The following is a 15,933-nucleotide window of genomic DNA, read 5'->3' as shown; positions in this document are numbered from 1 at the left end:
GGAATCACAGAAAATAATGTAGTCTTGACCATAAACTGAGTAAAAGTGTGGCCTAATAATAGAAAGAGTTTGGCCCTGGGAGCCAGGACACCTAAATTCTACTCCCAGCGCTGTCACTTACCTGCTGTGTGAGTTTGGGCAAGTCACAACTTCTCTGTGTCTTAGTTACCTCATCTGTAAAATGGGGATTAAATCCTCCTCCTCTGATTTAGACAGTGAACACTATGTGGAACAGGGACCATGCCCAAATTTCTCTCTATCCCAACGCTTAGAACAGTGCTTGACATATAGGAAGCACTTAACAAATACCATTCAAATTTTTAAAAAAGGAAAATTTTGGGGAGTCACTTATCTGTACCTCATTTCCTTCACCTGTAACATGGGGCTTAAATATCTGTTCTCTATCCCAATTAGATTGTGAGCCCCAGGAGGAAAAGAGACTGTTTCCATTCTGATGTCCCTTATCACTAGGTTTGGCCCCTGGTAAGTACTTAATAAATACCACAGTTATTTTTTTTATAATTATTAAAATGTAAAGCCCATTTAGCTCTATATGTTCTGACAGAATGTTCAGTTGGTTCCATGATATCATTAGTGTTATATAATAGTAATTATTATAAGTATTAAGTGCTTACTTTGTACTAAGAGGAAATGTGCCAGCCTCTTTCTAAACCAGTGATGGAAAAGGACATTTTCTTTTGGTTTTTTTTTTTAAACCTAGGGAGTTTTGATTTGTTCCCAAGTAAAGTCAAGTGTTGACCATCATTTTTCAAAGAGACATGAAAGAAAGTACAAGATAAAAGCAGGTAAACATGTATTGTGGAAAGCTACTCGGCACCCCCACTATCTGTTGCTTTGTTGGGACAAGAATAGACACAGAGCAAGAATACCAAGTTCTTATCAAAAAATGATTTAAGGAAAAACCAACAACTTTGGAATGGATCGAACAAAGAAAGCATTAAGCGGATGAAAGTGGAACAAGTGAGAAGCATCCATTTGAGGACTTTGATCTCTGTGCCTCCCTGCTTTCTGGCAGGGATGTAGAGAAGCAGCGTGGCTCAGTGAAAAGAGCACGGGCTTTGGAGTCAGAGGTCATGAGTTCAAATCCCAGTTCTGCCACTTGTCAGCTGTGTGACCGTGGGCAAGTCACTTAACTTCTCTGTGCCTCAGTTACCTCATCTGTAAAATGGGGATTAAGACTGTGAGCCCCACGTGGGACATCCTGATTCCCCTGTGTTTACCCTAGCGCTTAGAACAGTGCTCGGCACATAGTAAGCACTTAACAAATACCAACATTATTATAAAATGTGAACGGTATGAGAAGGAAATCAATGGCAGGGCTTCATCTTTCCGCACCTAGGCAGCCAATCTGTCCAAGCACCTACTGGAGAACCAAAGATGGACCGATCACCCAGGAGCTGAAATTAGACTCTGGAGACTTGAGCTTTCACACTCAGCCCCAAGACAGTTCCAGAAATGCCTTAGGTGGGAACCAGGGCAGGGTTGAATGGGAACTTATGAAGGAGAGATGCATAGAACCTTTTCAAAGCCCAGGTGGTTCACATCCAACCCTTATTCCCACTTCCCCACAGAGAATTCTGGGAGACAGTTTGATGTAGTGGAAAGAGCATGGGATTGGGAATCAAGAAAACTGGGTTCTAATCTAAGTTCTGCCACTGTTATGCTAGGACCTTAGGTAAATTGCTAAACCCGTGAACTTCTGACTTCAAGGCTCGTGCTCTATCCACTACACCACACTGCTTCTCTTAATGCTCCTCCCTTCTGGGAGGTTGATCATTTTGGGTTTCTGCTGGCAGTCCCTGGACAATGACTTGGGCAACCTCTCCTCACTTTTACCTCCTACTTCGCACTTTGAGGTCAAGTGGGTATATTTGACCTACGGACGGCAACTGTCCAGCAGTCCGATTCCATGTGGCCCATCGCTTTGTCTGATGAAGTCAGAACATTCATAAGCCCATCACTGTACATAGATTAACCTGATCTGGTTTACAAGTTTATAGATGTTGCAAATAAAGATCATATAAAGGGCTGTCTATATAATATAGCCATAGCCATTATATTGCTAGGCATTACAAATCAGTCAATCAATTGGATTTGAGCGCTTACTGTGGACAGAGCACTTTAATAAGCATTTGGGAGAGTGCGGCATAACAGAGTTGGTAGACACAATACCAGCCCCAAATGAACTTACAGTCTAAAGGGGGAAACAATCATTAATATAAATAAATTACTGATATGTACATGAGTGCTGTGGGGCTGAGGAGAAGTGAATAAAGGATGCAAATCCAAGAAGAAGAAAGTGGGAAAATAGGAAATGAGGGCTTAGTTGGAGAAGGCCTTTTGGAGGAGTTGTGATTTTAATAAGGCTTTGAATGTAGGGAGAGAGACTATCTGTTGGATAGGAAGAGGGAGGGAGTTCCAGGCCTGAACTGATTTTTCAGTGGGCCCCACAAGTGCAAAAAGCAACTGGTTGGCAAGATCAAATCCTCTCCTCCAGCTATCCAGATTCTCAGCCTTTACCAGAGAGAGCCTTATGAACTGTCTGGAAAACATTACCTTAGGAAAGTTCTAAATAGAAGAAAATGGCCAGCACATCATGGATCATAAAATGAGAAACAGAGTCATTCCACTAAATTGTAAGCTCCTTCCCCCAGATTGTCAGCTCCTTGAAGGGAAGAATCATGTCTAACAACTCTATTGCTTTCTCTCAAGCATTTAGTACACTGTTGTGCACACCATCAACATTCAATGAATTCCACAAAGTGATCATCCCCAAGGAATAACTAGACTAGTTGGACAATACAAGACTTTCTGATGAAAAATAACTCCAGAAATTCATGCTGAAAGCATTTCCTGTCCATTCATTCATTGTCATATTTATTGAGCACTTATTGGGCGCAGAGCACTATACTAAGCACTTGGCAAAGTAAAATGCAACAATAAACAGTAACATTCCCTGCCCACAAAAAGCTTATACAACAATGGCTCCTCCCCTGAGGAAGTGCTCTCAGGCATTGGCCTCTCACTTAGTGACTTATTTCAGGTCTTCCAAACTTTCTCAGAGAGGTGTGGAGCATCTATCTTTGAACAAAAATCTCTCGCTAAAACAGCCCCAGTCATCCAGTAGACTGGATAACAATGAAGAAGAAGAAAAGCATTTCTAGGAAGATCTGAACAGACTTGCTTCCATGAAGCCAACAACTGTCCCACGCTTTATGAGAAATATAAGCACACAGGTAAGAAGCGACAAAAATCTTTGAACCTCACAGGACTGGAAAGCTAAATAGTAACATTCTACTTTTGTTCAGGGTCTGGACATAAGAACCCAGGAACTTAGGAGATCTTTTTTCTTTTTTAATGGTATTTGTTAAGTGTCTACTATATGCCAGGCACTGTACTGAGTATTGAGGTAGATACAAGCTAATCACACTGGACACAATCCATCTCCCACCTGGGGGTCCTAATACCTATTTTATAGCTGAAGTAACCTAGCCACAGAGAATTAGAAGAAGAAGAGTGGTATTTGTTGAGTGCTTACTATGTGCCAAGGACTATACGTAGTGCTGGGGTAGATACAGGATAGTCAAGTTAGACAGTCCCTATTCCACGGGCGTTCACATTCTTAATCTCCATTTTACAGATGAGGTGAGGCCCAAAGAAGTCAAGTGACTTGCCCAAGGTCACACAGCAGACAAGTGGCAGAGCCAGAATTAGAACCCAAGTCCTTCTGTGGTAACAAATTCCATATTCTTACCATATAGAACTGGATCATTCTCTCCCAAGTGCCTAGTACAGTTCTCGCAACACTGATCTATCGATTGCTTTAGATGATGTGTTAGTGTATATATGTATGGATATGAGCAAATGTGTTTGTAGATTTTTTGATTGAAATATATTTGAAGATAAAATGAGAAATTATGTATCTAGTATATTAAAATAGTAAAGAACTTAAGACATTCCCCGAACTTTTGAGGGAATGTAGGAAAGAATTTGCTAAATGTTTTATTCTCAAAGCCTCTTCTACCACCTCTGCTTGCCTTAGTCTGGGATTGCTCTTTCAAATGATCATATATATTTACTTTAAATAATTTTGTGTTTTCATTCACTAGAATGCAGTAGCAATGGGTAAGAAAACCTTATTTTGCTTTGAAGAAAATGTTATCTCCCTTGACTTTATTTTTAATATAAATTACTGCCATGTTCCCACTACAAACACTGTCACTCCACTTTGCTCTTTGAGACAGAAATAGCTAGTCTAGAAAGTGGCAAGCTAAATAAAACATAGATCCCATCACTCTGTCTTTCTCAAATCAAATTAAGTGTAAATTGGATTTCATGGCAAGGACTTTCTCGTGAGGAATTTGCCCTGCTGAATCTTCTTGCTTTGCTTTTTAGGGAAAAGCCATCTAATAGGTGATATCAGAAAAGGTAAGATTCTAGGTTGCTCCGCAAGTAATCTCCACAGAGGAACCTATATTCATGCCCTACAGAGTATTCCTGTCCTTGTCATAAATACCACTAAATTCAAAAATCTTCCTTTTTGGGATTTCCTAAAAATTCAGTAGCACCTAACTGATCACTTTGTACTGATGTGTTTCAGGTGAGATAATTTGCTAGTGTGCAGCAATGAACAAGAGAGATTTAACAGAGGTTATCAACCAGGTACACAGGTAGGCTAAGATGCTGCAAAGGCCATAAGAGGCATTGTCATTTCGGCAGTAGGGCTTGCTGTTCTTGACCAGTTTCATGATAAACTTCCTAATAATAATAGCTGCTGTATTTTCTATGTGTTTATGTTAAACAGGGCAGACACAGTAAAGCAAATCGCACACAGTCCTCATCCCACATGGGGCTCCCAGTCTGAGAGAGCAGGGGAAGAACAGATAATTAATCCCCATTTTTACAGATGAGGAAACAGAGGCACAGAAGAGGTTCAAGGTCACATAGCAAGCAAGCGACAGAGCCAGGAATAGAAACCGGGTCTCCTGATCTTTTCACCAGGCCACATTGCTTTCCTACCAGGGAGGTGTGACACGAACTACAGGGAAATCAGCAAGAAGAGGAGCGGTAGGAGCAGAAGCTTGCAAAAAGACGTACTGCTCTTGTTCTCACCATTGTAGCCAACTCCCAGGGCCTGAGCCATGTAAAAACATGAAACCACAATCCAGGAAGCACAAACTCAGGGCAGCTGGAAGCAGCTCCATAGTAGTGGTATTTCTTTAATGGTATCTGTTTAGTTCTTACTATGGGCCGGGCACTTTTCTAAGTGCTGAAGTAAATACAAAACAGTAAGGTTAGACACAGTCCCTGTCCCACATGAGCATTGCATTCTCTGACTGACTCTGCCATGCCAAATTCCTTTTACAGACTGGGTTTGAGAGTTACGTGAGAGAAATATGATTCTGCACCAGAGACTAGGTTCACAGGCTAACTCTCTGGTCTCACCAGTTAGGCTGCCAGGAGCTGGGGATTAATACGGTTTGACAAAATAACTGTGGTTTATGGTAGGGTGCCTAGACTAAATTATCTTGTCATTGTGCGCCCAACTCTATTTGTTATGTACATATTGAAAAAATGAATATACAAACCTTTAATAAAAAATGCACGTTCTGGAATATAAATGTTGACACACTTTAATATATAGAGTGTCCTTGTAGCCTGTTGCAAAGAAAAAAAAACCCATAATGCATTTCCAGGCTCATTTCTCAGCTTGAGAAGGAAATCTATTTAGACGTCAAGAAGACAGTCTGAAGTTTTATGACTCTAAAGATGCTGACGAACCCCATAAGGAAATATGGAAGCTAAAGGCAATTCCTAAGAGAAAAGCCTACTCCAATTTTCATGGACGCAAACCGAATGTGCATTTATTTTTCTTCCTTCTCCTTCCTCATTTGTCTTTCTGCCTAGGGTTTTCCCAAATAATCTTCAGTGTTTAGATGATTTACAGCATTGGGTTTAGGACTTTTACTCTAGTGCTGTGGTGTGGGGCAGGTTGTAAGGAATGTGACCCCTAACCCTTTTAATAACTTAATTTTTATGTCATGTGTTAAGTGCTTACTATGTGCAAGGCACTGTTCTAATCATTGAGGTAGATGCGAGTTAATCAGGTTGGATACAGTCCATGTCCCACGTGGGGTTCCCCATAATAACAACAATAATTATGGTATTTATTAAGCATTTACTTACTATGTGCCAGGTACCGTTCTAAGCACTGGGGTATGTTCAAGAGACTTGGATCGGACATGGTCCCTGTCCCACGTGGGCCTCACAATCTTAATCCCTGTGATACAGATGAGGTAACTGAGGCATAGAGAAGTGAAGTGACTTGGCCAAGATCACACAACAGACAAATGGCAGAGCTGGAATTAGAAAGCAGATCCTTCTGACTCACAGGCCCATGTTCTATCCACTAGACAATGCTGCTTCCCCATTTTCCCTTCCACTTTCACCACTTTGTTTTGAGGCACTTTTTTTGCCAAGATTCCACATCTCCTACTTTGAAAACCAACTTGAAAATAAGATAAAAGTAGAATTAAGAGATCTGCAAGATGCCAAATGGAGTCAGGATATGCTGCTGGTGCAATGAGAAAGTCTCCTAACACAACAACCTATGAGCATCACCTAAAGACTTGGAGACGATGGCTCAGTAACTGTTTTATGCAGATAACAGTGCTCTAGGGAAACATACACAAGAACAAGTGCAAATGATTATAAATTACTTTGCAGTCAGAGTACCGCACTATGGTCTGACAGTAAGTGGGAAGAAAATGGAAGTTATGTATTAGTCTACTTTCAGGAAACCCCACACACAACCCAAAATTTTATCAGAAACATAACTCTTATAAGAGTCACTAAATTCTACTTAGTGTAGACCATTCATTCATTCTTATTTATTGAGCGCTTACTGTGTGCAAAGCACTGTATTGAGCACTAGTTGGCTTTTGATTTATGCTTAACTAGAGTGGTCCAAGATGCCTAACTCCACTGGGTAAACTCTAAATTAAGCATTTACTGGAGGCTTCTGGAGGGCAGGGATCATTTCTTCTAAACCTTACTGTATTTTCCCAAGAATTAGAACTGTGTTCAGAGAGCAGAAAGCTTAAGGAGGTTCCTTTACCAGCCAATTCCTCATTAGAAGCTAATTGAAAGTGCGACTAGCCATTTTCAGCAAACAGTAAAATTAAACTCACAAAGGAAAATGCATCCAAAACCCACCAAATCATATCCATAGCCTCGATGACAAGGCACAGCATACACAGCCACTCTCCATGTCTCATTTAGGGCTCACACTCTTTATCCCCATTTTACAGATGAAGCAACTGAGGCACAGAGAAGTTGAGTGACTTGCCCAAAGTTACACAGCAGACAAGGGGCAGAGGCAGGATTAGAACTCAGGTCCTTCTGATTCCAGGCCCATGCTCTATCCATTAGGTCACACTGCTTCTCAAGGTTGAATGCTGCCAGCCACAGGGCAACCCACAAAAATCCAGGACTATTCTGACTCAACAGGGCCATATGGTCCAACTACTCTCAGATTCAGATTGCAAATGAATGAGGAGAAAATCACTCGGTTTATTTCAGTGCAGTGCTGCCAGACAAGGTGAACATGATGCAATAGGCAGCAAAAGTCAATAAGGTTCGAAGAGTCTGCCCGGCAAAAATTAATGAAATGAAAAGGAGCCAACATTAGAAACATATTTCCCTCTGGATTCATGGTTTTCCTCCTGCTCCCTCCCTCCTCCAGCATCTCCCAACTTGTATTTGGGTCCACTCCGTACGCTTCTGTTCCTCCAACCTCTTTCCAACTGGACCAGGCTTTAGGGAAGAATAAGAGCAGAAATTGAGGCTGAGGAAGAAAGGAATAAGATTTAGTCCAGAGAGATGTTGGTGGAAGATGCTGCATGCAAGAGCATGCGAGCAGAGGGTAGGTGGATCATGCAGTCTTGTTTTGTCATGACAGTCATAGATTTTTGTAGGCCATCCTACAGTATATACATAATATACAAATAGCCCCAAATTGGGACTCTTCAGCTCATCGTGACCATGTCTACCAACTCTGTTGCAATAATAATAATAATAATAATTATGGCATTTGTTAAGTACTTACTATGTGCCAGGCACTGATACAAACAAAGCAGGTTGGGCACAGTTCCTGTTCCACATGGGGCTCACAGTCTCAATTTCTGTTTTACAGATGGGGTAACTGAGGCATAGAGAAGTGAGGTGACTTGTCCAAGGTCACACAGCAGACAAGTGGTGGAGCCGGGATTAGAACCCATGACCTTCTGACTCCCAGGCCCACACACTATCCACTATGCCATGCTACTCTACTCTCCCAGATGTTTAATGCGCAGTAAGTGCTCAATACAAACCATCGATCGAGAAACTTATCATCCTACCAGACGACAACCCACATCAGCTCTGGGCCCACATTAAAAGCTTGGATTATACACACCAAAGCATTAGAAGACCAGCTTGCAGCCATCCAGAAGGGATGGCGAACTTTAACTCCACATTTTCCCCATTATTCAGATCCGACCGCCGGACAGACAGGAAGTGCAAACTTGGGGAAGAAGACTCTCATGGCAGTTTCCAACCTAAATAATCTGAACAGCCTATTCCAGAGGGAAGATTTTTCCAGAGGGAAGATTTAGTTATGGCCTCTGTAGTTTCATTGATTTTTACTGTTGTTTAAATCATATTTGCTTATTCTTTTCTCGTCACCTCAAGTGTGCTTTGATATCTGCCCCGTGTGATTTGATTAAATCCACTCTTTTCCTTCCTATCCAAACTGCTACTATGCTTATCCAAGCTCTTATTCTACCCCTTTTTTAACTACTGCATCAGCCTCCTCACTGTCCTCCCTGCCTCTTATCTCTCCTCACTCCAGTCCATACTTTGCTGTGCTACCCAGATCATTTGTCCAAAAAAAAATAATAATAATGTTCAGTCCATGTTTTCCCACTGCTCAAGAACCTCTAGTGGTTGGCCACCCATCTCTGCATCAGACAGGAACTCTTTACCATTCTCTTCAGAATCCTCAGTCAGCTCACCCTCTCCTACTTTTACCCTGGCTTAATGGATAGAGCACAGGCCTAGGAGTCAGAAGATTCTAATCCCAATTTCTCCACATGTCTGCCACGTGACCTTGGACAAGTCACTTCACTTCTCTATGCCTCAATTACTTTCTCTGTAAAAAGGAGATTAACAATGTGAGACCCTTGTGGGTTAACTTGTATCTATCCCAGCACTTAAAATAGTGCTTAGCACAAAGTATTTAACAAGTACCTTACTTTACTGAATTCCTACTACAATCAAGCCCTCACACTCTACCCCTCCAACACCAAGCTTCTCTCATTCCCTAAATCTCATCCATTCATTCGTATTTATTGGGTGCTTACTGTGTGCAAAGCACTCTACTAAGTGCTTGGGAGAGTGCAGTACAAGAATAAACAGATATATTCCCTGCCCACAATGAATTTATAGAGTATGGAGGGGGAGAGGGAGGGGAGACTGACTTCAAAACAAATAAGGAAATTACAGATATGTAATTAAGTGCTATGACTGGGAGGGGGGAAGAACAAAGGGGACAAGTCAGGGTGACAGGAAAAGAGGAAAGGAGAGACTTAGTCTGGGAAGCCCTCTTGAAGGTGTGCCTTCAATAAGGCTTTGAAGGGGATGGAGAGTAATTGTTTGTCACATTTGAGGAAGGAGGGCATTGCTCACATCCTCCCTTCGTCCTGGAGTTTCCTCCTCCATATACAATAGACAACCCCTCTCCCCACCTTCAAACCCCTCCCTAAATTCACATCTCCTCCAAGAGGTTCTCTGTGACTAAGCTCTCATTTCCCCTGTTCTCTCTCCTTCTTGCATCAATGATGCACTTAGATATGTAATGTTTAAGTATTTGGCATTCACTCTACACTCAGTCCCACCGCATTCAGGTGTATATCTAAAACTGATTTTAATGTCTGCCTCACCCTATAGACTGCAAGCTCCTAGACTAGACATGTCTCATCTGTTGATCAGTTGTATTCATTGAGTCCTTACTGTGCAGAGCACTGTACTAAGCACTCGAGAGAGTACAATGTTATAATAGACACATTCTCTGTCCACAACAAGCTTATAGTCTTGAGGAGGAGACAGACATATAAATGAGTAAATAAATAAATGACAGATATGTACATCAGTAACATGGAGCTAGAAGTGGAAATGAATAAAAGGAGCAGGTCAGGGTGATGCAGAAAGGAATGGGAGAATAGAAAAGAATGGCAGGCCTCTTGGAGGAGTTGTGCCTTAAAGAAGGCTTTGAAGATGGGGAGAGTAATTGTCAGATATGAGGAGGGTGGGTGTTCCAGGAGACATGAGAAAGAGTTCTACCAACTCTGTTGAGTGCAGTAAGCACTCAATAAATACCTTTGATTGACTGGTGAATCCCAACTGTTGACCTCTGATGGAGCAGAGCCCTTCCCTCTCTCCCACAGGAAAACAAGGAGAAAATTCATCATCCGGAAGTCTGAGAATTACCAAATGGCCTCCTTACAAACCTGAAAATATTGGCCTCTACCCTCAGCTCCTCCTCTTCTCCTTATATTGTTCTTCAAGAAGGTAGAATTTGAATCATATCAGATGCATTAGCCCACTCTCTGTGATTCCCCAGCGATCTGGCCTCTGAAGATTTCCTTATTTCTGAGAAGATGGTTTAAACCTGATTGCGGAGGCATCATGGAAGAAAACTGGATGGGAAGCATCTAACCCAGTTTTGAGTCCTGACTGCCACCCTGGGATGGAAGAGTCAGTTGACTGGATTGGTCCTAAGAGTCACTCGTGGACTTCAAAGGAGTCACAGAGTGTTCCAGAAGCAACCCAGGTCCCGATGTACGTGGGCAATTTGGCTGGACAAACATACTGAAGTTTTCAGAAAGATGTGTCACCTTAAATTCCTTCAGGATTGAGGTGAAAAAGAAAAGCAGGACCCCCACATGGATATCATTTCTGTTGATCTCCATAGAACTGTTCTGTTTAGTCAAGGAAATGGGTGGGATTAGAGCCCAGAGATTAGATGAGATTCCACCAAATCAGAAAAGTTTAAAATCAAGTAGAAAATGCCCAGACTCTGAAATACCATTCACTCAATCTCCTTTCCATGCCACAAGTAAGAATTGCCAAGGTGTTTAGGGAATCCTTGAGCATCTAAAAATAGCTTCACACATGCCCTGTACTGAACTTTGAAGCATTCGGACCCGAGAGGAGCAAGAGTAATTACCATTCTAGAGTTTCAAGGTCAACCCAAAAATATTGCTTTCCTCGGTTGAAAGTCAGAGGCTTAAATAATCTTTGTAATTGTCATATTCATATGTCGGTGGTAATTAAAACCTTGGATCAGGAGTTTAAAATTACTTTTCTTCAAACTAACAGAATTATCTTTTTTCTTACACCCAAACTACTGCTTCAAATGAAAATTGAAATGGAAAGGAAAGTCTGCTTTAAAATCGTTTTTCGTTCTGATCAAAAATATTATCTGAAGAAAAAATGTTTGACCAGGAACTATAATTGACTTAATGTACCGAAGATTTAAATTCTGCCATTGTAATTCTGGTGTATTCAACTGATACATGCTGTAGTTACATGAGCACTGAATATATACACGTGTAAGACAAACAGATTTTAGCCAATATCACATTTCACTATGGCTAAAATGGTAATGTGTTTCCATAATACAGGCATAATAGAATCACGAGAAGAGAAGGTAATTTTTTTCTGCCTTATTGATAATGAATGTGCAATATTTTCTCCACGGAATTCAGTCTTTTCGGAAGATACCAAGTGAAGGTGATTTTTCAAAGGATTCAAACCTCCTAAATCTGGGACTGATACTCCACTTGCCCTGTCTGGTCACAGATTTGTTTATGTTTTAACTTGAAACCTATATAAGACAGATCATCCCTGGGAAGGAGAATAACCATCCTCTGAAAATCTGTCCCAGAGGAGATTGCTGAGTAGGATTTATTCAACCTCATTCTTGCCTCTAAAATTGCCAGCCGACCAGTGCGTTAGAAATCAGACTTGCCCCTAAATCAGTGGGGTGGGGGATTGATAAAGATTACTGATCACCCAAGTTCACAGGCTGCCTCCTAAGCAATCACTGTCAGTTTGTCTGATCTTTTAAAAGATCAGATTGAGTGGCATTCTGTTTTAATGATTCTTTTCAAGCTCATGAAGAAGCAAGGCTAAAATAAATCTTCAGTAAATAAGTGTTTTATGCCACTACTAAATGGATTATGCTCCAGCCATCTGCTCGGAGTTTGAAAGTTACCTTTAAAATCAGGTTTCCAACCATCGAGACAGCAATCATTTATTTTATCCAAATCAACACAGCTCTTTCCTTTCAGAAAATGAGAAAACTCCTTGAGAGGAAAGAAGAGTTCCGCTCTCATGTTACCTGCCATTTCTAGCCCCTAAAAATTATGTGATGGTTAGCAAATAATGCTCATCGCATTTTATTCTGAGAATCTGTATTCTACAGCTGGTTTTTTGAAAAAGGTGAAATTCGAAGAGACAAGAGTGGGTCCCCATATTTTGATACTGAGGAAAGAAACGTGATATTTAGTCAAGTGGAAATGAAATTCTCTTAGAGGCATTTCTTTCACAGTGGAAATGAAATTCTCTTAGAGGCATTTCTTTCACCTATTGTAAGACCCTTTAATACTTGATTAAAACCTAAATTTGGTGTCCCCACTGAGTGAAAGTAGAGTGGCAGGTGGTAGGGGTGGGAGAGGTGGGAAGTGTGGTGTGATCAAGAGCTATTTGATAGAAGACAAACAGAAGATATCCTAACCCAGAGAATAAAACATCCTGTGACTTAAGGGTGTAAGATCCACAGATCTGGAGTGAATGGTTTCCCAAGGTCCTAGGATAGCAAATGGAAAATAGAAAACCTGTGCTAATATACACTGTATCAGGTGAGATGTTGCATCAAAGCTCCAACGATACCTTGTCATGTCAAGATAGCATCATGAGATGATTTAGAGGAGAAATAGGAAGAGTAACGCCATTCATAAATAGAGGCGGTGCCATATACAATCGCAGTTCTCTTTCAGAAAACCCATCGATCTGGCTCTATCAATGCTGTGGCGGAGGGAACTGGGGAAGTAGAGGGAGCATGATGGAGAGGGGCTCTTGCATTGACCCAAAGCCCAGATGAAATCCAAATCTCTTTGGCAGCCCAAGCCTAATCAATTCCTCCCGCACTCTGGACAACACCCTCTCCCCCCACCGCTAAGCCTGTTTACCCTTTAGATACCCTCGCCTGACAAAAAGGAGAGCAGAGCAAAACCACGTTTTTCTACGTGTACCAAGATGTCGCCATTTGCCGCATTTCTCGGCAACTTCTGTGAAAGACACTTACCCCAATTCCCTGTGCCTGCACAATTAGCTGTACTCCATGTGTCCTGTACTGCCGCATATGATCAAGTGTTCAGATATTCTGCCCTGCGGAACTTTTTTTCAGAAAGCCCTCTGGCCCTCCACATGGGGTAAGAGGTGCGCATTATGAGAGGTCTTTAAAAAATAGGCCTGGGTTTAGATGGGAAAATGCGCCAGGTCTCAGACGACTTTACAAGTTCGTTCATCACCTCCATGAAACCTGAGCTGGCTTTTTATAGGCCCTTGGTTTCCCTCCAACCCTTTTCCTTTCTATTTCCCTCTCTCCCCTCTCAATCGCTCTTGCTCTCCCTCTCTCCTTTCCTTTTTTTTTCCCTACCTGCTTTTGATCTCCAATTTTACACTGAATAAATACCTTGAGAGGGCTGTGTGAAGCAAACCATCAATCTGAGGAAATTATTCTGTCATCGGCTCGTTGAGGGAAAATTTATCCGGCCAAGAGACGTAAAATAAAAAATAAAGTACCAAGATAGGATCGGGCGCTAATCTGCAAGGTTATCAATGTCCTGTTGTGCTTTGTGAAAGACATCCAGTCTTCTCAGTGCTGAGTTAAACCCCCATCACACACACAAAAAGTCCTCCATTTCATACCGTGATGAAAATGTGATATGGATCATCATCATGAATCCCGGTATCCTGTGGAGGATGATTTTACTGGGCCCATCAATGCAAACAAAGCCAACAGGACAGGATTGTGTGGATCAAACTGACAAGAGCTGAAGCTACTCATGAACATTGGCTTTTGTATCTGGTCTCCTTTCTTCTCCGTCAGCGGTGGTTGAAGTCGAGCTTGGATTTTATCCATGCAGGTCATCTTGACAGTTCAGATTACAACCTGGGTAGCCAGGGGTAACTTGTTGCCCCTGGAGCCTCGGGGAGGGAGCTTGGTCCCCAGAAAAGCGCTCCTTCATCCCATCCCACCCCTGGCAGTCACTGCTCCGAAGACTGAAGTCCACTGCATGGCTCCATCTAAAAAATTCTCAATTTAGTTGTCCCTGCTGGCTGGGGAAAAGCACCCTGCACTTTCCAGAATACCCCCTTCTTGTCCTTTTATGAGAAACACTGTGGCCTAGTAGAAAGAACATGGGCCTGAGAGTTAGAGTCCTTGGATTCTAGTCCCAGCTTCCCCACATACCTGCTGGGTGACCTTGGGCAAGTCACTTAACTTCTCTGTGCCTCAGTCCCCTCATCTACAAAAATGGGAATTTAATACCTGTTCTCCCTCCTACTTAGGCTGTGAGTCCATGTGGGATCTGATTATCTTCTATCTACCCCAGTACTTAGTACAGTGCTTGACACCTAGAAAGCACTTAGCAATGGCAACAATTATCGTTATCATCACACAATAGAATTTCATCTGAGAAGCTGGAAGACCATCGACCCCCTCAACACTTCCCAGAAGGGGGCAAGTGGAAGTTATCACCAGGAAGGATGCCAAAGTCTCAGACTACCATGTAAGCAGAACTTTGTTCTGTCTTCTGCCCTAGACTTCTTCCCTACACATTAAGTGAATTTAGCCTCTTGATAAAAATGTAGTAACATATAATGGGAAGGCATTGTTCCCATCATCTTATTAGTGCCAAGACGGTCTTGCTTTGGACCTCAAACCATTCCCAGCTTGAATTTTTCTGTGCAATGTCAAACTCATAAACAATTCTGCTCGTAATCCCATTTTACCCATGAGTAAATATGAGCTACATGAATCTGCTTATTTTTCAGACACCATTAGTATCAAACAACCTTAGCTCTCTGAGGCTAGATACCCTTATTAAAAAATATAAAAATCATCCTAAAGGAAACCTGTCTCGATTTGTGCTAATAATGCTTGCTAGGGACTACTCTGTATCAGAGTTCTCCACGCTGCTTGCTTGCCATATCTTTATCAAGGAACACAATGGGAATTCAAGCTAAATTCTTTCAACCTATTGTCTCAGATTTTATGTTCAATGCCCTCTGCCACTTAAGTCTGGAAGTAGAGGTATAATAGTTCAAATGGTAATTAACAGATTTGGTTATTTATAGAAAAATCGCTAGCATCTATCCTTCTAGAGAGCCAACCCACCACAAATATTGAATACTGCAATCGTCTTCCTCCTCTATACGCTGGGAGGTTACAAATGAAAGCAATTCTATTACTGGCAGATAGTGGAAGAATGAGATTCAGTCGTTTTACTGATCTAACTATTTATTATTTATCCACTTTTTAAATTCAGTGAAGAGTAACACCATCTATTTCCCTAAATCTAAGGAAAAAAATCAGCCAGCTATCCTTTCTGAAAAATTGTATTCTCTGCAATGGGCATAGAACAGGGAGAAGTGCTTAATCTGGCTCTGCCACACGCCTGCTGTGTGACCTTGATGAGTCATTTAAATTCCCTGTATCTCAGTTTCCTCACCTCTAAAATAGTGATTAAATAACCATACTCTCTTCTTAGACTGTGAACTCCATGTGGGACAGGGACTCTGTCT

This window comes from Ornithorhynchus anatinus, chromosome 17 (genome assembly GCF_004115215.2).
Source record: "Ornithorhynchus anatinus isolate Pmale09 chromosome 17, mOrnAna1.pri.v4, whole genome shotgun sequence".
Lineage (NCBI taxonomy): Eukaryota > Metazoa > Chordata > Mammalia > Monotremata > Ornithorhynchidae > Ornithorhynchus > Ornithorhynchus anatinus.
Note: the sequence above shows the minus strand (reverse complement) of the source record.